This window comes from Mauremys reevesii, linkage group 4, assembly GCF_016161935.1.
Source record: "Mauremys reevesii isolate NIE-2019 linkage group 4, ASM1616193v1, whole genome shotgun sequence".
Taxonomy (NCBI): Eukaryota; Metazoa; Chordata; order Testudines; family Geoemydidae; genus Mauremys; species Mauremys reevesii.
This window is the reverse complement of record NC_052626.1, coordinates 27,992,766-28,013,566: the sequence shown is the minus strand read 5'-3', so window position 1 is coordinate 28,013,566 and position 20,801 is coordinate 27,992,766. Positions and strand designations below refer to the sequence as shown.

Below are 20,801 nucleotides of genomic sequence, written 5' to 3'. Positions count from 1 at the left end.
TCCAAAAAAATATTATAAACAGTCTACTGAATACAAGGAGGAAAAAAAATAATCTATTTTTCAGATCAAGCTCTCAGGCCTTGCAGTGGTGGAAAATAAATCTTACAAATTCTTTCAATTTCCATTTAACATTTCCTGTTCCAATTGCAGAGACAGTTGTCTCCTAAAGTGGTTGTAGTGCATTCATAAATTGCAACAGTATGGTTTCCCTGACAAATCCATTTCAAATCCAATAAAAAAATATAATGGAATTAACTGCTTGGAGATTTTGTTGAATAGCTCAGCTCTTAATAGGCCAATAGCCCAGTATGTTAATATATTAAGAGGCTAGACAAAGTTATAATATGAGAAATGGAAAGCAGACAAACAGGGAAGCAACAGGACTTTCATGCACCTGGAAATAAGTTGCTATTTAAGAATCTGATCCTGCAGTTTGGCACATGGTTAAGGTGTTGGAGAGCAACAATTCCTAACCACATGCTGCATCCTGGATGTAACAAACACCTAGATATTTGTCTGTGTCAGACAGTGGGAGGAATAAGCTTGTAAAGCAAGACACACTCCCTCCTTCCCAGCGCATGATGTTCACAGTCTTCGCTACAGTCATCCTAGGGCCCATTTAATGCATGCCTACAAGTCTCGGACTTTTGGGGATATCCACAGTTGGGAGGGCAGTGCCATCCAGCCTACTGCTGAGGTTGCCATGGCTACTTACGTTTCATTCAAGAATTTTTGTTTAATTTATTTATTGTTGCATCTAGCAGAGACTGTTCCACTTCTGAGACACAAGGAAGTGGCAGTCAGAAACACATGGCAGTGTGGCTTAATGATCAGGGCCGGATTTACACCTTTTGCACCCCTAGGCACCGCATTTTCAGCCTCCCCGCCTGCCGCCTACAACTGACCTTCGTGTTTTCCATAAAAATGAAACTTTTAACTTTTAGGGACCCCTAGAATGCCGGTGCCCCTCGGCATGTGCTTACTGTGCCTAACTGGAAATCTGTAAGCCCAGGCCTGAGAGCATAGGTCTGGATCTTAATTTAGTTCATACCTTTTCAAACTTTAACTGTACCTTAACATCTTTTCCTCTAGCAGCAGTACTCCCAGTCCCAGCCATTCACGTATCAGCAGTCAGGCCACAAAAAACAACAAAACGGACTTAAAAATTCAGTGATTTTTAAAAAAATAATATATTGTGTTCTTTTTCTTTGCCTCCTGGTTTTTGAAACTTTGGGGTTCATGTTTTCAAGCTTTTCTCTGCAACCATAAAAGCTTTAAGCTTCCTTAAATAAATAAAAGTAACACTGAGATTCACAGGTAATAATAGGTCTCCAGGAGCTGAGATTTTAAGTGTTCTTTTGTATTGTTTGTTTTTGTCATTTTGGGTGGCCGGCAGCCTTTTTACTATGTGTCTTCTTGCCACCCCAAACTAAATCCACAAAAGCATCAGAACGAGGCAATCTTTGATCATAACACAAAAGAAAATGAAACACAGCACTTTTCCGGGAGGAAACTTTTAATGGCCACTTATGTGTTTTTAGGCTCCGAGATAAAGGCACCTGTGACAACTTTTCAGTAGTGGGATAGTCTGGAAAAAGTCTCACACACCATTGCCACAGCAATATTGTGCAGCCTCCCGTTCTAATGTTTGTTTGTTTGTTTTAAAATGAAGAATAGGTTTGGGGGTGAAGCACAGGACAGGGTTGGGTGATCCGGTTCTTGGTTCTGTTAGATTTCCTTTGTGACTTTGAGGAAGTCACTTAGCATCTCAGTCCCAGTGTTCACTACTGCAAAATAGGGATACTAATAGTTCCCTGTAGGTAAGAGGCATTATATCCCATCCAGTGGTTTATGAAGCTTAACTCATTCATGTTTGCAAAGCCTTTTGAGATCCTGAAATGGAAGGTATTATGAAAGAGGAAAAAAGGGACATACAATTTGCACTATCAAGACGTACTTAATGGGCCTCTTCATATGCAAAACAGCTTTTGAATGGTAGCTCTGAAATATAAAAAAAAATCTCCTCCCCATACAAATTAAGGAGGTGCTTTTTTATTTCTAGCCCCAAGTCCTGTCCAACTTTCCTGGTTCTCCTTTGGAAGCATTACAATGGTACTTGTGAACATTAGTACTAAACGTAGTGTGCTTCAGTCACTTAGGGCAGGTCTACACTAAGGGTGGGAGTCGAACTAGGGTACGCAAGTTCAGCTACGTGAATAGTGTAGCTGAACTCGAAGTACCCTAGTTCGAACTACTTACCCGTCCAGACGCCGCGGGGTCGAAGTCCGCGGCTCCAAGGTCGACTCCGCCACCGCCGTTTGCAGTGGTGGAGTACCGGAGTCGACCGGAGCGCATGGGGAGTTTGAACTATCGCGTCCAGATTAGACGTGATAGTTCGAACTCCGAGAAGTCGAACTCACCGCGTCAACCTGGCAGGTAAGTGTAGACTAGCCCTTAGTCTGCACAACACAGAATACTTTTAGGCGAGATCCTTGGGCAGGTGTAAAGCAGCCTCGCTCTATTAATCTTGAGTCAGTTCAACAAATCTGTACATGCAAATGTTTGTGCACAACAAATAATGAGTAAAACCAGACAATGTGAACAGGGATGCAGAATTCCTAGATTTACAAACATTTCTGTGATATTCAGCCAGCTCTAGTTACAGTCTAATAATTTAAATATTTAATGTTGAATTAAAATAATATTGTTTTAAATGATACATTGTGGGAAAACAAACAAAAATATCCCAGAACAGGAGATGTTTTGGGGGATACCTATAATTTTAAAGTGACCATCTGAATTTTCCTTCATTTCAGTGAAATTTTATTTTAGAGTGAAATGGTAGCAATTGCTAAATTACAGAGGATGTTGTTAGAGAGACAAGGTGGGTGAGGTAATATCTTTTACTGGACCAATTTCTGCTGGTGAGAGAGACAAGCTTTTGAGCTACACAGAGCTCTCCTTCAGATCAGAGGGTGGTGGTCTCACAGAGGTGTGCATGGCAATACATAGTGTGCTGCTGGGACGTGATCAAGCTTGTGAATGTGTCAGATATCACTGCGGTATTTGAACAACTAGAATTCCCAAAATGGCACAGAACCCATGTGCCTATCCTGTACCTATAAGTGGCTTTCAGAAATCTTGGCCCTTTGCACAGTGGAGCTCAGAAGGTAGACCAGACAGAAAACGTAAACAGCAATTGGTGCTCTGGGGGACATTTGCTATTTACATTAGCAATCCCCATCCAGACGGAGGCTGAACCCTGAAGAGTGGCAGAGTGAAGGCCAACATAATGGCCAGCCTTGCTCACAATAAGTGTAAGCCAAACAGAAGGCTGGGGGGCAGGGGAGAGCAGATATGTAAAAAGGTTGTTATAAAGAGGACAGTGATGAATTGTTCTCCATGTCCATTGAAGGTAGGACAAGCAGTAATTAGCTTAATTTGCAGGAAGAGAGATCCAGGCTACATATAAGAATACCTTTCTAACTCTAAGGAGAGAGAAGCCCTGGAACAGGTTATCTAGGGAGATCACAGGAATCCCTGTCCTTGGCGGTTTTTATGTATGAATCAGACAAACACATGTTAAGAATATACAGTTTTGGTCTGGGAGTTTGCTTTGTTTTTTTGGCAATGTAGACAAATTCCAAGTTTCTCCAAGTTGTAGACAAGGCCTAAGTTACTCCTGATCAGACCGGATTGTGTCTGTTTTTCTGACTAGCTGTCCAGACTTTCCTGAGTGAATGAATAGCCAATCATTTTCTCAAGTGAATAAGTCACAGCAAATTCTAAGATGCTCCACTTCAGAAATTACTATGATCACTGGATATTATATATATATATAATGCTTTCCTTGGTAAATAGTGGCTTTTGTTAAAGGCATAATTCTGAGTATCATTTCATTCTTGGTGATGATTAAACTAAGATTTCGACACCTCAGCAGTTGACCTTGATCAACGTTTTGAATTGCCCATCATATAAAAAAGAGCTTTAGACACCAAGCAATTATTTAGTGATGGCCATCAGGATAAATATTCACTGAAGAGAAAAATAGAATGAGTGCACTCAAATAGTAAGTGCAAAAAATATAATCATAAAGTCAAAATTTAATTTGCATGTGTCCACAACTCTGCACTATAACTTTTCCCTCTGCAATTTTCATCTATTGGAATATACCAAAGGTAAAATTTAAGACTTCAAAAGAAAATGACATCTTTGCAAGGGCTATTATGCAGAGACGAGAAGCTGGAATTTGACGTCAAATCAAATTAAAGCATACTTTGTTGCATTTGGGGCAACATTTGCATTTTGCACATTTTACTACTATGTCTATTAGCTAGCTAAGGATCCCACACTTCTCACTGGCACTGAGACTTTTTAAGGGTATTCTAAATGTAAGGCAAAGAAGCATTGAACTGCATCCTTTCACAAATAGCTACTGCTCATTAATTTACAATACTAAGAAAACAAGGACACTCGTTACATTTACCCAGTTAAACTTGTGTTGATGAGAATGTGATTCCTTACCACTTTAAAGTAACCTTTATAATTCAAGTAGGGAGCTGGTCAGGTCAGTGCAAATGCACTGCACTAGCTTTGAAGAAATCTTGTACAAAAATCTTGCCCCCATTGCCTGGATCAGCTAGTGAGGAAAGAGGATTTTCCTTCTATTACCCAAGCAGCTGCAGAACAAATAAGGTGGCTATCGCTTTGCTAGGTGCCTTGCAAAACTAAAAATAACCTGTTTCTTTAACATAGCTGATGATGTTCCACTCCGTTACCCCATGAACAAGAGTGTGTGAATTTACTTGCTCTTTTTATTTTGTGTGGTGTTATTTATAGCAGAGAGAAGGCTTTCCTGGAAACGTTGTCTTACACTTGGACCTAAACACAGTCAAGACTGGGATTCAGTCAGATTTCTTCTGGCAATGAGTTCCACAGATGTGGTCCCACCACTGAGAATGTTTTACCCCCACAGCTGATATAATCTAAGCCTGGGCCTCTCCAGCTATACTGTCCCTGTGGAGGATGAACCAGTCTTTGTGGCAGCTAGCTCTCGAACCATTACCAGCACTTTAGATGTGAAGTCCAAGACTCTGAACTCCGTTCTGAAATGAATGGAGAGCCTCTGGAGCGCATGAAGCACAGGGTTAATTGTGTTCATACTGGCACTTGCCTTTCTCTCCATTAAGAAGAATAATCAAGACAGGATTAAGGCACCGGAACAATAGGTCCATCATGCCTACTGCCCCAGGTCCTGGAATCATGCAGTGATGTCAGATTCTCAGCTTTTTTTTTTTTTTTTTTTTCTTCAAAGGGCTTTCATGCTCATGGTTGTGGGAAAAAAGCTCAAACACACAGCCCGTGTGTAATATGCAGTGGTGGCATTTCCGGCTGTCTGCAGGCAGCCGGAAATAATAGCTCTCAGAGTGGTGAACTTCTTCATTTATTTTAATGGGCTGACTCAAATGCACTGCTTTGGAAGGACCCCCACACCAACACCACCCAAGAGAACGCTGCTTGGAGGGGTTTGCTTTTAACATTCCATCATGGCTTTCTTCCGGGGTAATGTCACTACAGACCCCACCACACCCAGAGTCCTCAGCATGGGTGGTGGAGGCTGAATCCTCTTATCTGGGATGGTCCACAATCTACCTAAAGACAGCAATGGTCCCCGTGGAGGTGGTAGTTTCTGTCTTCACAAAAGGCAGGGGTGACAGCCCCCTCCCCTCCCCAAAACCAGATCAGCATGATGCTTGTGTGCAGCCGCCGCTTCTGCCAAACAGGGGTGGGGCCTAGAGAGGGTCAAAAAAGCAACAAAATGTCAATATTTTCACAAAAGCTTTCTCCATTTTATGCAAATTTGAAATGTTGATGAAAAATTTGTCAAAACAGCAAATGTTGACAATTTTTGACCAGCCCTTTGAGACTGTGCCATGGGATGGGGCCAGAGTAGGCCACTATGTATGGGTGCACCTACGGCTCCAAAATTATCTTAATCCAGTCTTGTCTGTAATGTACCACATATACTCCACCAGAAGAACTGCAACTATTTGGCTATCTTTTCCTTAGTGTCATCTTAACACAGTGTGAGGTAGGTGGCGTTTCTCAGGGGTCTACCTCATAAATCTGTAGGGTAAAGTACTGTGCAAAACATGCACCTCTGGGCCCATATCACACATACCTAAAACCTCCAGAAGGTTAGAGTAGTGTTCTTAGCTCATAGCTAATTTGGAGATCCTGTGTTCAGAATTAACTTCTTTTATTCAGCACCCATCTTCTTAGATATTACTATACTGTACATCATCATCCACAGAACCAGAAGAAGTCTATCATTTTGAGTCCCATTTCATTCAGGAGCTCTTTAGATGGTCTGTGACAATAACACGTAATGCTCACTCAGATCCTTGTCTTCATTTCAAGTCATTTAGACATTTTGCCTTAAATCCACTGTCTGTCTCAGCAGTCTGGGAATCATTCCAGCTCTTCCCAGGCATTATCACAATGAAGCTCCTAACCATTTTATATTTCCAGAATCCACAAAGATGTCTTTTTCAGATCCCCTTATTATTATCTCACTTAGTGCGAAGGTCAGACCAGAACGCCCACATCCTCTTGTGAAACCACAATGCTTTTGTCTTCCATCCCAGGATTCTTGTCTCTCAGACCTGAGCACTCTAGCAAATATATTTTCTAGGCATGCTGTACAGGCTACTGCTTTGATGAGTTATTCTTCCTCCTCCTAGTGCAGAGGGATTACTACTGTCAGTTTCTAATCCTGACACACACACTAAGTATTCCAGACTGCTTTGGTAGAAATTCTTTCCAGCAATTCAGTGGCAATTTCTCCAATGTCCAATGTCACCTATGTAACCCTACCCTTCTGCAGAGGAACGTCTCCTCCATTTCTCCAGCTAGATAAAATAAATCCCATTGAGCTCTGACTTTCTGGTTGTGATTCAAATGGAGTTTAAAAAAAGAGCATCAAGTTGCCTCTCCCATATTAACAATCCCTGAAACCACTCTTAGGGCAGGACTACACTACTGCCAGGATCGATGCTCTGAGATCGATCCACTGGCAGTTGATTTAGCAGGTCTAGTGAAGACCCGCCAAATCGACAGCAGATCATTCTCCAGTCGACCCCTGTACTCTACCCCCAACAAGAAGAGTAAGGTAAGTTGATGGGAGAGTTTCTCTCGTCGACCTAAGGTACATTGACTCCAGCTACATTAGTCACATAGCTGGAGTTGCGTAGCATAGGTCGACTTACCAGGAACATAGGAATTGCCATACTAAGGGCAGGTCTATACTACCAGGTTAAGTTGACCTAAGTTATGCAACTCCAGCTACGTGAATAACATAGCTGCAATCAACGTAGCTTAGGTCTACTTATTGCAGTTTCTACACCGTGCTGGGTCAACAGGAGAAACTCTCCCATCAACTTACCTTATGCTTCTTGTTCCAGTGGAGTACTGGAGTCAACGGGAGAACAATCTACGGTCGATTTATCGCGTCTTCAGTAGACCCCGCTAAATCGATTCCCAGTGGATTGATCGCCACAGCATCAATCCATGGTAAGTGTAGACATGCCCTAAGCCCTGGTCTACACTACGAGTTTAGGTCGAATTTAGCAGCATTAGATCAATTTAACCCGGTACCCATCCACATGAAGCCTTTTTTATCGACTTAAAGGGCTCTTAAAACAGATTTCTGTACTCCTTCCCGACAAGGGGATTAGCGCTGAAATCAACCTTGCTGGGTTGAATTTGGGGTACTGTGGATGCAATTTGACGGTATTGGCCTCTGGGAGCTATCCCAGAGTGCTCCATTGTGACTGCTCTGGACAGCACTCTCAACTCAGATGCATTGGCCAGGTAGACAGCAAAAGCCCCACTAACTTTTGAATTTCATTTCCTGTTTGGCCAGCGTGGCAAGCTGATTGGCACAGGTGACCATGTAGAGCTCATCAGCACAGGTGGCCATGCAGTCCCAAAATCGCAAAAGAGCTCCAGCATGGACCGAATGGGAGGTACTGGATCTGATCGCTGTATGGAGAGACAAATCCGTGCTATCAGAACTCTGTTCCAAAAGATGAAATGCCCAAATATTTGAAAAAAAATCTCCAAGGGCATGAAGGACAGAGGCTATAACAGGGACTCGCAGCAGTGCTGCGTGAAACTTAAGGAGCTCAGGCAAGCCTGCCTCTCTGGTTCTTTGGTAAACGGCCACTCCGGGTCAGAGCCCCAGACATGCTGCTTCTATGATGAGCTGCATGCCATTCTAGGGGGTGCCCCTACAACTACCCCACCCCTGTGCGTGGACTCCATCAATGGATTCTCACGCAACAGGAATGTGGATTTTGAGGATGAGGAAGATGAGAAGGAGGAGGAGGTTGAAGATAGTGCACAGCAAACAAGTGGAGAAATCATCTTCCCCGACAGCCAGGAACTGTTTATCACCCTAGAGCTAGTACTCACCCAACCCACCTGAGGTGGGCTCCCAGACTTTGAAGGTGGAGAAGGGAACTCTGGTGAGTGTACCTTTGTAACTATAATACATGGTTTAAAAGCAAGCGTGTTTACTAATTAATTTGCCCTGAAGACTTGGGATGCATTCATGGCCAGTACAGCTACTGGAAAAGTCTGTTAACATATCTGGGGATGGAGTGGAAATCTTCTTTATCTCGCTGTGTTATCCTCAGGAGAGTGATATCATTCATGGTCACCTGGTTGAAATAGGGGCATTTTATTAAGGGGACATTCAGAGGTGGCAGTTCCTGCTGGGCTGTTTGCCTGTGGCTGAACAGAAATCATCCCTTCTGTTAGCCACGCGGTGGGGGGAGGGGTAAAGTGATCATCCCAGAGAATTGTGTGTGTGTCTGTGTGTGGGGGGGGGGGTCAGTTGGGTTTGTGCTGCACGTTAACCTGAAAACCGCAGCCCTTCCTTTTAAATGGCCAACCCAAAGGGTGCTTGGTATGGGAAATGAGGGCGCTGCTGTTTGAAACCATTCCCACATGTTATGAAGGTTAAAGAAGCCAAAAGACTGTGGCTTACCATGTCTGCCTGCAAGCCGAACTCTGTTGCCCGCTGGCCCTGCGTGTGTGATCTCTCACACCAAACCGGCAGGTCCTCAATATAAGAGGCAAAATGCGACCTTGTAAAGAAAGCACACGTGCTATGTAATGTTAACAGCATGGTTCACCGTGAAGGAGTCTACCCATTGTTCTCGAAAATGTGTCTTTTAAAATACTACTCTCCCTTTTTTTCTTCCCATAGCTGCAAATGTTTCATGGCTTGCCCTATCATCTCTGTCCCAGAGGCTAGCGAAGATTAGAAGGCGAAAAAAATGCACTCGCGATGAAATGTTCTCTGAGCTCATGCAGTCCTCCCACACTGAAAGAGCCCAGCAGAATGCGTGGAGGCAGACAATGTCAGAGTGCAGGAAAGCACAAAATGAACGCGAGGACAGAAGGGAAGCGTGAGAGGACAGGTGGTGGGATCAAGATGATAGGTGGCGTCAACGTGATGAGAGGAGGCAGGAGGCAATGCTGAGGCTACTGGAGGATCAAACTGATATGCTCCGGCGTATGGTTGAGGTGCAGGAAAGGCAGCAGGAGCACAGACCGCTGCTGCAGACCTGTGTAACCAACCACCCTCCTCCCCAAGTTCCATAGCCTCCTCACCCAGACTCAACCACTCCACCCCAGAGGACTGGCCAAGCAACAGAAAGCTGGCATTCAATAAGTTATGAAGTACTGTGTGGCCTTGTCCTTCCCTCCTCCACCACCCCACCTAGTGCTTCCCTCCCCCGCCCGGGCTACCTTGGCAGTTATCCCCCCATTTGTGCGACGAATTAATAAAGAATGCATGAATTTGAAACAATGACTTTATTGCCTCTGAAAGTGGTGATCAAAGGGTGGGAGGGGAGGGTGGTTGGCTTACAGGGAAGTAGAGTGAACCAGGGGGGCAGGTTTTCATCAAGGAGAAACAAACAGAACTTTCACACCATAGCCTGGCCAGTCATGAAACTGGTTTTCAAAGCTTCTCTGATGCGCAGTGCATCCTGCTGTGCTCTTCTAACCGCCCTGGTGTCTGGCTGTGCGTAATCAGCAGCCTGACAATTTGCCTCAACTTCCCACCCTGCCATAAACATCTCCTCCTTACTCTCACAAACATTGTGAAGCACACAGCAAGCAGTAATAACGATGGGAATATTCATGGAATCATAGTATATAAGGGTTGGAAGAGACCTCAGGCGGTCATCTAGTCCAACCCCCTGCTCAAAGCAGGACCAATTCCTAACTAAATCATCCCAGCCAAGGCTTAGTCAAGCCTGACCTTAAAAACCTCTAAGGAAGGAAATTCCACCACCTCCCTAGGTAACCCATTCCAGTGCTTCACCACTCTCTGAGTGAAAAAGTTTTTCCTAATATCCAACTTAAACCTCTCCCACTGCAACTTGACACCATTACTCCTTGTTCTGTCATCAGGTACCACTGAAAACAGTCTAGATCCATCCTCTTTGGAACCTCCTTTCAGGTAGTTGAAAGCAACAATCAAATCCCCCCTCATCCTTCTCTTCTGCAGACTAAACAATCCCAATTCCCTCAGCCTTTCCTCATAAGTCATGTGCTCCAGCCCCCTAATCATTTTTGTTGCCCTCCGCTGGACTCTTTCCAATTTTTCCACATCCTTCTTGTAGTGTGGGGCCCAAAACTGGACACAGTACTCCAGATGAGGCCTCACCAGTGTCGAACAGAGGGGAATGATCACGTCCCTCGATCTGCTGGCAATGTCCCTACTTATACAGCCCAAAATGCTGTTACCCTTCTTGGCAACAAGGGCACACTGTCGACTCATATCCAGCTTCTCGTCCACTGTAACCCCTGGGTCCTTTTCTGCAGAATTGCTGCCTAGCCATTCGGTTCCTAGACTGTAGCAGTGCATGGGATTCTTCCATCCTAAGTGCAGGACTCTACACTTGTCCTTGTTGCACCTTATCAGGTTTCTTTAGGCCCAATCATATATTGGTTTTGCTGAGGTCTAACCAAGTCAGTAAACTGTGCCAGTGTGCTTTTAAACATCCAAATGCACATTCTACCACCATTCTGCACTTGCTCAGCCTATAGTTGAACAGCTCCTGACTGTCCAGGGTGCCTGTGTATGGCTTCATGAGCCATGGCATTAAGGGATAGGCTGGGTCCCCAAGGATAACTATAGGCATTTCAACATCCCCAATGGTTATTTTCTGGTCTGGAAAGTAAGTTCCTTGCTGCAGCTGTTCACACAGACCAGAGTTCCTAAAGATGAGAGCATCATGTACCTTTCCCGGCCATCCCACATTGATGTTGGTGAAACATCCCTTGTGATCCACCAGTGCTTGCAGCACCATTGAAAAGTACCCCTTGCGGTTTATGTACTGTCTGCCTTGGTGCTCCAAGACAGAGATGTGTGTTCCGTCTATCGCCCCACCACAGCTAGGGAATCCCATTGCAGCCATCCACTATGACCTGCGCATTTCCCAGAGTCACTACCCTTGATAGCGGCAGGTCAGTGATCGCATTGGCTACTTGGATCACAGCAGCCCCCACAGTAGATTTTCCCACTCCAAATTGATTCCTGACTGACCGGTAGCTGTCTGGCATTGCAAGCTTCCAAAGGGCTATTGCCACTCGCTTGTGAACTGTGAGGGCTGCTCTCATTATAGTATTCTTGCGCTTCGGGGCAGGGGAAAGCAAGTCACAAAGTTCCAATGAAAGTGCCCTTATGCATGTGAAAGTTTCGCAGCCACTGAGAATCATCCCAAGCCTGCAACACTATGCGGTCCCACCAGTCTGTGCTTGTTTCCCAGGCCCAGAATCAGCGTTCCACAGCATGAACCTGCCCCATTACCACCATGATGTCCAAATTGCCAGGGCCCGTGCTTTGAGAGAACTCTGTGTCCATGTCCTTATCACTCTTATCACCGCACTGCCATCACTTCCTCACCTGCTTTTGAAGTTTCTGGTGTGCATATACTGCAGGATAATGCGTGTGGTGTTTACAGTGCTCATAACTGCCATGGTGATCTGAGCATGCTTCATGCTTGCTGTGGTACGGCAGCAGAGTGGCAGCGGAAGTGGTTGTTCAATGACGATAGTTTGCAGTCCTACTGCACCATCTGCTGACAGCAGCACCCAAGACACAACAGCGGTGGCTGAGCTGAATGGGCTGCACGCTTGCCGTGGTATGGCGTTGCATGGGGAAAAAAAGCGCGAAATGATTGTCTGCCATTGCTCTCATGGAGGGAGGGGCGACTGATGACATGGCTTACAGGGAATTAAAATCAACAAAGGGGGTGGGTTTCCATCAAGGAGAAACACACACAACTGTCACACCGAAGCCTGACCAATCATGAAACTGGTTTTCAAAGCCTCTGTGATGCGCACCATGCCTTGCTGTGCTCTTCTAATCGCAAACAGCCTAGTCAGCAAACAGCGCCAGCGAGCTTTTAAACGTACAAAGGCACATTCTACCACCATTCTGCACTTGCTCAGCCTATAGTTGAACTGTTCCTTACTACTGTCCAGGCTTCATGAGCCATGGGAGCAAGGGGTAGGCTGGGGTAGGTGCGACTGTGTGGTGCTGCTGGCTGTGAGAGCAGCCCAAGGCAGAAGCTTCCAGCTGGCATGATATTCCAGGCAGGACTGAATCTCCATGAGACAAAACTTAAAAAAGAGAAGGACCTGGAGTCACTCCTGTTTATGTCCAGGCACCCCTGACTGACCTCACCGAGGTCAGCCAGGAGCACCCATGTCTGCCCAGGCACCCCGACCAACCTTACCAAGCTCGGCCAGGAGCACCCATGTCTGCCCAGACGCCCCTGACCGACCCCACCAAGGTCAGCCAGGAGCACCCAGGAGATGACAGCTAGCGAAGGCAAGGAGCTGCTGCTGTGTAGCAATGCTGTACTGTGTCTGCCAGCAACACCCAGGAGACGTATGGTGACGGTGAGCTGAGTGGGCTCCATGCTTGCTGTGGTATGTCATCTGCACAGGTAACCCAGGAAAAAAAGGCGAGAAACAATTTTTTTGCTGTTGTTTTCACGGGAGGGAGGGGAGCCTGACAACATGTACCCAGAAGCACCTGCAACAATGTTTTTGCCCCATCAGGCATTGGGAGCTCAACCCAGAATTCCAATGGGCAGCGGAGACTGTGGGAACTGTGGGATAGCTACCACAGTGCAATGCTCTGAAAGTCGACACTAGCCTCAGTACTGTGGATGCACTCCGCTGACTTAATGCGCTTAGTAGGGAAGCAATCAACTGTATAAAATCGATTTCTAAAAAAAAAAAAAATCAACTTCTATAAAATCGACCTAATTTCGTAGCGTAGGCATACCCTAAGACATAACAATGATCCACTTATTCCAATACCTTGTCTCAGAGTGGCCAAAACTGGATGCTGCAGAGGAAGATGTAATAGCTTCATACTACTCCTACTGTAGGGCCGGCCTATTAAGGGAAATTTCTTCCTGACCATAGCTATTGATCATCTTATGTCTTGAAGCACGAGGACTGATAACCCTTATTTTTATTTCATTTATCCTAGCCAGTGTAACATCAGATACCACTTAGTTTTATGTATGTCTAATATTTTTCTGACTCTTACTGGGAAATATTTCTCAATCCTGTAGCAATGAATTTCCACAAATTAATGACACTGGGGCAAATCCTGCCCCTCTACTGCAGTTATGGAGAAACCAAAACTTGTGCATATCTATGAGATGGGGACATAAAAATGGAATTCCTGCACAGGAGTGCACCCCCATGCACACTAGATACCCTAGCAGCCCAGGGGTATTCTTGTGGCATATTAGGCCCTATTTTGCATACTCAGGGTATCAGACAGTTTGGATAAGCATGTATCTGAACTGAACCCAAGCTCTGAACCATGAATGGTTGACCATAATTATAAAAACCTAGAAGGGGCCATGTTCTGTCCCATGCTGTAGTTAGTATGCTGGTGCAAGCCAGTCACACATAGCTGTTTAGTCAACTAAATGAGGCTTCTCTTGACATAGGGGAATTGGTGGCTCTGCACTGTCTCTGCCTGGCTTAGGAAGTAGGAAGCTCCCTTTTGTCAGGGAGTGGACATGGGCATGGACAGAGTGCCACTGCACTTTGGCAATCCTCAGATGTTGAATGGGCCCCTTAAGATGTATCCCTGGGGCTGCACTAACTTGTGCCAAGGGGTTGAACAGATCTTATCCAGACCTTGTCGCCTCTCCTTTGGAGTCATGTGTCAAATACAGCCCAACAGAACCTGAGTTCTATGGCTACACTACAGCATAAGTTGATATAAGTTACATCATGAATTAGCCACCCCCTGAGTGACATAATTTATGCTGATTTAAGCACTACCGTGAACAGCTTCTCCTGCCAACACAGCTACCACCACTCATGGGGGCTGGAGTAATTAAGGGGACAGGAGAGTTCTCTCGTCAGCTTAAAGAGGCTCCATTAGAGAGCTCTCTAGTACAGTCATAGCCTAAATATCTGACCCAAACATTTCAATATTGAGAGGGGTGAAGGGCTAAGAATTAAATCATAATTCTAAAGTTCCTATATAATAGGTCTAATACAGATTTAATCTATTTCATTGCAAGTGTTCTTCTTTAACAATGTTTTGTCTGCTGTCACTGAAAGGTCTTTTGCAGCAGACCATCTCATTTACAGGGCCAGGTAATCAGTAAGGATTTAGTGCACATACTCTGTAGGAAAGTATACAGTAATGTACTAACCAGATTTATATTTTATGCAATGTTCAGACTGTATTATAGATCTGGGCTCTAGTCTCATTTTTTGCCATTGTTTTGCCAGTGTGACATTAGGCTTATGACACTTAATCCCTGTGCCTCATTTTACCCATTTGTGCAGTGGGGAAAACAGCACTGATCTGTCTCAAGGCTGGTCAGATCTCAACATCCGTGGACATCTTACCGCAGTAAAGATTGCAGGATTTGATTATGGCTTTTAAGTTGGCTATTTATAATATTGGTAATGCACTTTGATATCCTCAGGTAGAGTGGCTAATAAGTATATTGTTATGTAAAGCATTTCACTTCAAATATTTTAAATAAATATTCTGAATATTTCTCCCACCATCAGCAATTGCTTTGTTAGAGGTTGTTTTTGTTTATTCTAACCTTAGTCACAAACTTTTTAAAAAAAAGTATATTAGCCAACTTTTAATTTAAAACACTCCTGAAGAAAATTGCAACAGGAAAAACAGCTGTTACACACACAATAGTGACACAGTGACTTACTCCAGGTGTTCTGATTAATTAGCTATAGTATCTTTCAGAGTTAAACTGGAAACAAAATACTAGAGATTAGGTTTTCAAAGCTACTGGTGGTCCTCACTAATCTTTTTCAGGTGTAAACTACAGCGCACGTGGAAAACAAAATCTGACTCATTTCTGTGTGACAGGAGGTCCTTGGGCTAATAATTGCAGCATGTAGTTTCCATAAAATTTACAAGGTTGGCTTTCCATTTTAGTATTGGCAGGGCTGCAATAAATGCCAGTGAGGTCCATCAAAATGAGCATTTTTGTGTGTCCTTGTAAAAATAGATCAATCTTTTTAACAGACTCCGTGCCGAGGAACTTGAATAATTACAACACACATCCACAGCTTTAGAGACCTTTTCCACACCAAAACCAACATGCTAAGTCATAAATGAAGAGGAAAAATAAACACAGGAACATAATAAACTAGACTTGGTTTGGTTAAGCAGTTCTGCCTTTCAGCTGCCATGCTGTAGCTAACCAAGTTTCCACTAGGAGTGGGCAGAAAGGTTATTCTCCCTGTTTTACAGCTTTCCTTTCCCCTTTGCCTGTTGCATTCTCTAGGTTTGAGAGCATGACGGCTCCAACAGGGGAAAAGAAAGAGAACCAGCAGAGAACAGTCACGCCACACATGCATTCATTCCTGGACCTCACTTTAACTCTTACATTGACCGTCTTGTGGGAATATTAACAATGAGTGGGGGAGAATGAAGACAGCCCAAAATACAGGGCAACTACACCTTTAAATCTTCTGTACTGCACTTATAAGTTGTCTCATTCTGTAGTCATTGCTGCATTGTCAACTAAAAGTAATCAGATATAGTCAATGGGACAGATTCCTTGTTATGACAAGTTTCCACCCAGCACAGCAAAGATAGAGGGCTTGTTATAGCTGATTCCTTGCCCAGCTCTGTCTTGGCACCACCTGTTGCAGGCCTTACCCCCTTCTGTATCCCAACGCGGCACTTCTGGCAAGGGCTGGGGGCATGGAGGTTAAGAGCCAGGTCTCAGCCTGGCAGGAAGCTCTATGGTGAAGGAAATCGACACATGGGGAGCTGCTGGCAATTTTACTTTCCGTTCTGTTAGGGCTGAGATGTAAGAGCCCCCTCACCAAAGCAATAGTGATGTATATATAATGGCAAATCATGAGAGTAATGTTGATCATTAAGAAGGACAGAAGTGTGGGTAAAAAGGGACAGAGGGAAGAGGGTGCTTGGGCAAGTCATTCCACCACAATATAACCCATCTACGATACATAATAGTACCTCGAGAAACGTGTTTCTGCTGGGAGAACTTAAGCATTGCTAATGGAAGATGGACCATATTGACGAAGGGGCTTCTGTCCAGCCTTGAGTCTTGAACATTGGTGTTGTCATAAACATACAGCTAAGGGTAGCATAAAATCCCTCCTTTACCTGTAAGGGGTTAAGAAGCTCCAATAACCTGGTTGGCACCTGACCAAAAGGACCAATGAGGGAAGAAGATCCTTTCAAATCTGTGGGGGGAGGTTTCGTTTGTGCTCTCTTTGTTATTATCCTCTCCGGGACAGAGAGAGACCAGGGCAGGAAAAACACGTCCTAAAATCCTACCTGAAATAAGCATCTAAGATTACAATTTGTAAGTAATAGCAAGGAAATGTGTTAGAATGCGGGGTGGTGGGGGAGAAGGCGGCGGCTCTGGGCACCCAGCCACTCCACTGCAGAGGATGGCCAAAGCAACAGAAGGTTGTCATTCAAACAATTTGATTTTTAATGTGGCCATGTCCTTCCCTCCTATCCCACCCCACCTGGCTACCTTGTCCGTTATCTCATTTTTTTTATTAATAAAGAAAGAATGTATGGTTTCAAAATAATAGTTACTTTATTTCGAAGGGGGGAGGGTGATTGGCTTACAGGGAATTAAAATCAACAAGGAGGTGGGTTTGCATCAAGGAGAAACACACACAATTGTCACACCAAAGCCTGGCCAGTAATGAAACTGGTTTTCAAAGCCTCTCTCTGATGCGCAGCACGCCTAGCTGTACTCTTCTAATTGCCCTGGTGTCTTGCGCAAAATGATTGTCTGCCATTGCTTTCACGGAGGGAGAGTCAACTGACGTAATGTACCCCAAACCACCCGTGACAATGTTTTTTGTCCTATCAGGCATTGGGAGCTTAACCCAGAATTCCAATGGGCGGCGGAGACTGCGGGAACTGTGGGATAGCTACCCACAGTGCACCGCTCCATAAGTCGATTCTAGGTATGATAGTGAGGACGCACTCCGCTGACTTAATGCACTTAGTGTGGACATACGCAATGGACTGTATAAAATCAATTTCTAAAAATCAACTTCTATAAAATCGACCTAATTTCGTAGTGTAGACATACCCTAATAAGTGACTTAACCAAGGTGACATAAGTCAGGGACAGAGCCATGAATTGAACTCAGATCTCTTGAGTCTCCATTCAGCACTTTAACTACAAGATCATCCTTCCTCTATCATATATTATTTTAATCCAAGAGAGTCCTAATTATTCGGTTTTGTGGGTTGATTCCTCACATATTGCATGTTCTCCTCTCTGTCCCGCTCATTTCATTATTCACTAACATTGGAAGCACAGGGATATTCTTCAGTGGTGTAACAAATGCCATTGTTTTTAATGGATTTATACTAGGAATGGATGGCTTAATTTAATCACTATATTATAACTTTCACTCATCCACATCAGTCCCTCCATTTGCAACCTACAGTAATTGCTCAGGATCCATTAGTACACATGAAACTATCCGGCTTTAATATTGTTGAATCAGTGATGTAAATGTGATTTGCTTCCCTGACATTTGTTTTCAAGGTTATTGATAGAGTCACAGAACTGGTACAGCCCAGGCAGTGATGGTGTGAGCTTCCCACAACTGCCTCTGCCCTGAGCTACAGGGACCACAGTAGGCAAAGGGAGCAGTTTAGCCACCAGGCCCAAACGACATTTGGTTTCTCTGCTGAGAAAGCTCACAGAAGTCCCATTTGTGTGTGTGTGTGGGGAGTGACATGGACACCTGCCAACTGGGAACTGGACTGAGAGCCACCAGGCTCATCGCAAACAAGTCATACACACATTAGATGGCAATGACTTTTGGTCACTCACAATCTGGGCTGCATTTTAACTAGTGTCCTAAAGACAAAAGGCTCTATATCCCATCGCCAACCCTCTGAGCCGTCCATTCACCCTAATGTCATATGTTCACTATGAGACGCTTCTCTTCAAAGCTAAACAAAATTACTGGGCCTGGTGGCTAAACTGCTCCCTTTGCCTACTGTGGTCCCTGTAGCTCAGGGCAGAGGCAGTTGTGGGAAGCTCACACCACAGTACTAGCAACAAAACTTTCAGAGAAAGAACAGTCTAAAATTTCTGTAGACACCAGAATCAAGACATCTATGAGTTTTAGGAGAAATTTGTGTTGCAATCTGGTCATGTTGACATACTGTGTTTTAAATATCAGTTAGATTACTGCTAGTAGATTCAATTTAGTGGTAAAAATGTAAAGAAAGAGTTAGCTCCTACAGAGCAAGTGTGCGTGCATGTGTATGTACAGTCAAAACGTGCACCAAATGAAGACATAGCCAAATCAACAGCAACCGTCTCAGCACAATCCTAGTACAGTATTAAATATCAACATTTTATTCCACAGAGTGGATACTCTCTCGATACACTGATCACAAGAACTAGACAAACAAAATTCTTGCTAATCTAAGGTTATTAATCTGTTCAAGATTGCCAACACAACAATACTGTAGCAATCAGGGTTAAATCGGTGGGGTCAGATTGCTGAGTCCTCCCTACTCAAGATGGATGAAATTCACCCAAATACTTAGAAACAGCACAATGGCCTCTGCCTTGCTTACAACTTAATTAAACCCTCACACTTTGTGTTGGCCCTCTGCACAAGAGCAATAACACAGTGTTTCAGTTACTCCTGTGAACTAAGACCCAACACCCTCTTTCTGTTTAAACACAATGTTTATATGTGCCTTAGAAATACCAGAGCTCGAAGGCAGGACTCCCATTGATGTCAAAGGGAGCCATATTAGTCCCCTAGTGACTTGGATGCTACTTCTACTCCTGCTCCTAGCAGTGATTTCTTCCAAAGGTGAGTCAGACACCTGTATATACACCTGTTATCTGGTCTCTAAATGCAGGTAAGCAGTTTCTAGAAGGCCTAAAAATACATTATATTAGTTTGGAATATCATCTCTGTAATTGTGAATGTGATTTGCCATATTGGAGCCAGGGACAAATTCTAAGGACTAAATTCTGCCCTCGGGTGTATGCATATGTGGGCAGTTTGTCACTGAGAAAGGAAAAATGTAGGACGATCTGGTTTTAGTATAAAACAGAGGACACTGATCCAAACTAGTAAAATTCTTCCCTCAGGGAATTTAATTTTTTTTTTTTTGCATACAGTAAGATTGTTTACACCAGGGAGTAACTGTCTATGTGAATATAATCATGCTATTTATGTAGGAAATTGAAAGTTTTACAATAAGAATCAAGAATAATTTCATTCTGAAGGATTAAGCATTTAATTGAGAATGTTAAGGGTTGACATTTCCTTTTTCTTTTCTTTTCCTTTTTCCAAGTGTTTTTTACCAGCATTCTTATTAAGTAACATAAAATAAATACCCATCCAAGCCAAGCCAAAAACTGCAATGCCAAGAGAAAGCAAGACCTGATGAGAAAATCGCTCTTCTCAGTGACTGACTTTTGTGAAAGCCCTAGTTTGGATTTAGAAGTCCTCAGTCATCTAGCCTGATCAGCAAAGTATAGAGTCATTTTGAAACAGAGAATCATAAGCAGCACTGGGCCAGTGACAGCAGCCTCTCAAAATTATGTATGTTTAATGCTATGTCCTGGGTAGGTCTACAAAAAACGGTGCAATCAATTCCATTCTATATCTTTATTTATTCATCCACTTAGCATATGTAACAGTATGTATATTAGCTTGTAGACAGTGATGCTCATAAACCTTACATGGTCCAACCACTAGAGAGGGACAGAGATCACTTCAGGTGAACTTGGGTTTCACTCTTTTCTTGGGCAGAGATCCACAACAATTCAAATCACCATAAGGATCCTCATGTGTAACAAAGTCTCTTGTCAGCTCATCAGCAGAGATTGGACCTGGGACCTCTGGATCTAAATCATGATTCCTCTTCTGCTTGAGCTCAAGAATAACGTTAGTACATTTGGAGGCAGTAGCAGAGTCATAAAACTCTTTACTAATCCAGCCACTAGAGGGGCAATGAAGATTCACGCTGGGTTAGTGTGGTTAAGAGTTGAATTGTTTCTCCTATAGGATCTTGACTCCAAGGTGAGCTAGAGCTTCATGAAACCACAACTCATAGCAGCCACGGGTTTTGCCTGCATCCCCAATAAACTTAGTGAATTGATTGCAGGACAATGCTGTCCATAAATATAAAATAAAATGAATTTTGAACT

General features: G+C 43.9%; 1 long non-coding RNA gene across 1 annotated transcript in view; it reads right to left on the bottom strand.

The window, feature by feature from the left end:
* Positions 1-5,437: 5,437 nt before the first annotated feature.
* The window catches only part of LOC120403012, a 76,443-nt gene continuing 61,079 nt past the window's right edge, over positions 5,438-20,801 (bottom strand). The window contains exon 3 of the long non-coding RNA XR_005597417.1: positions 5,438-5,792. This is a non-coding gene — a long non-coding RNA (uncharacterized LOC120403012). The remainder of the gene's footprint in view (positions 5,793-20,801) is intronic.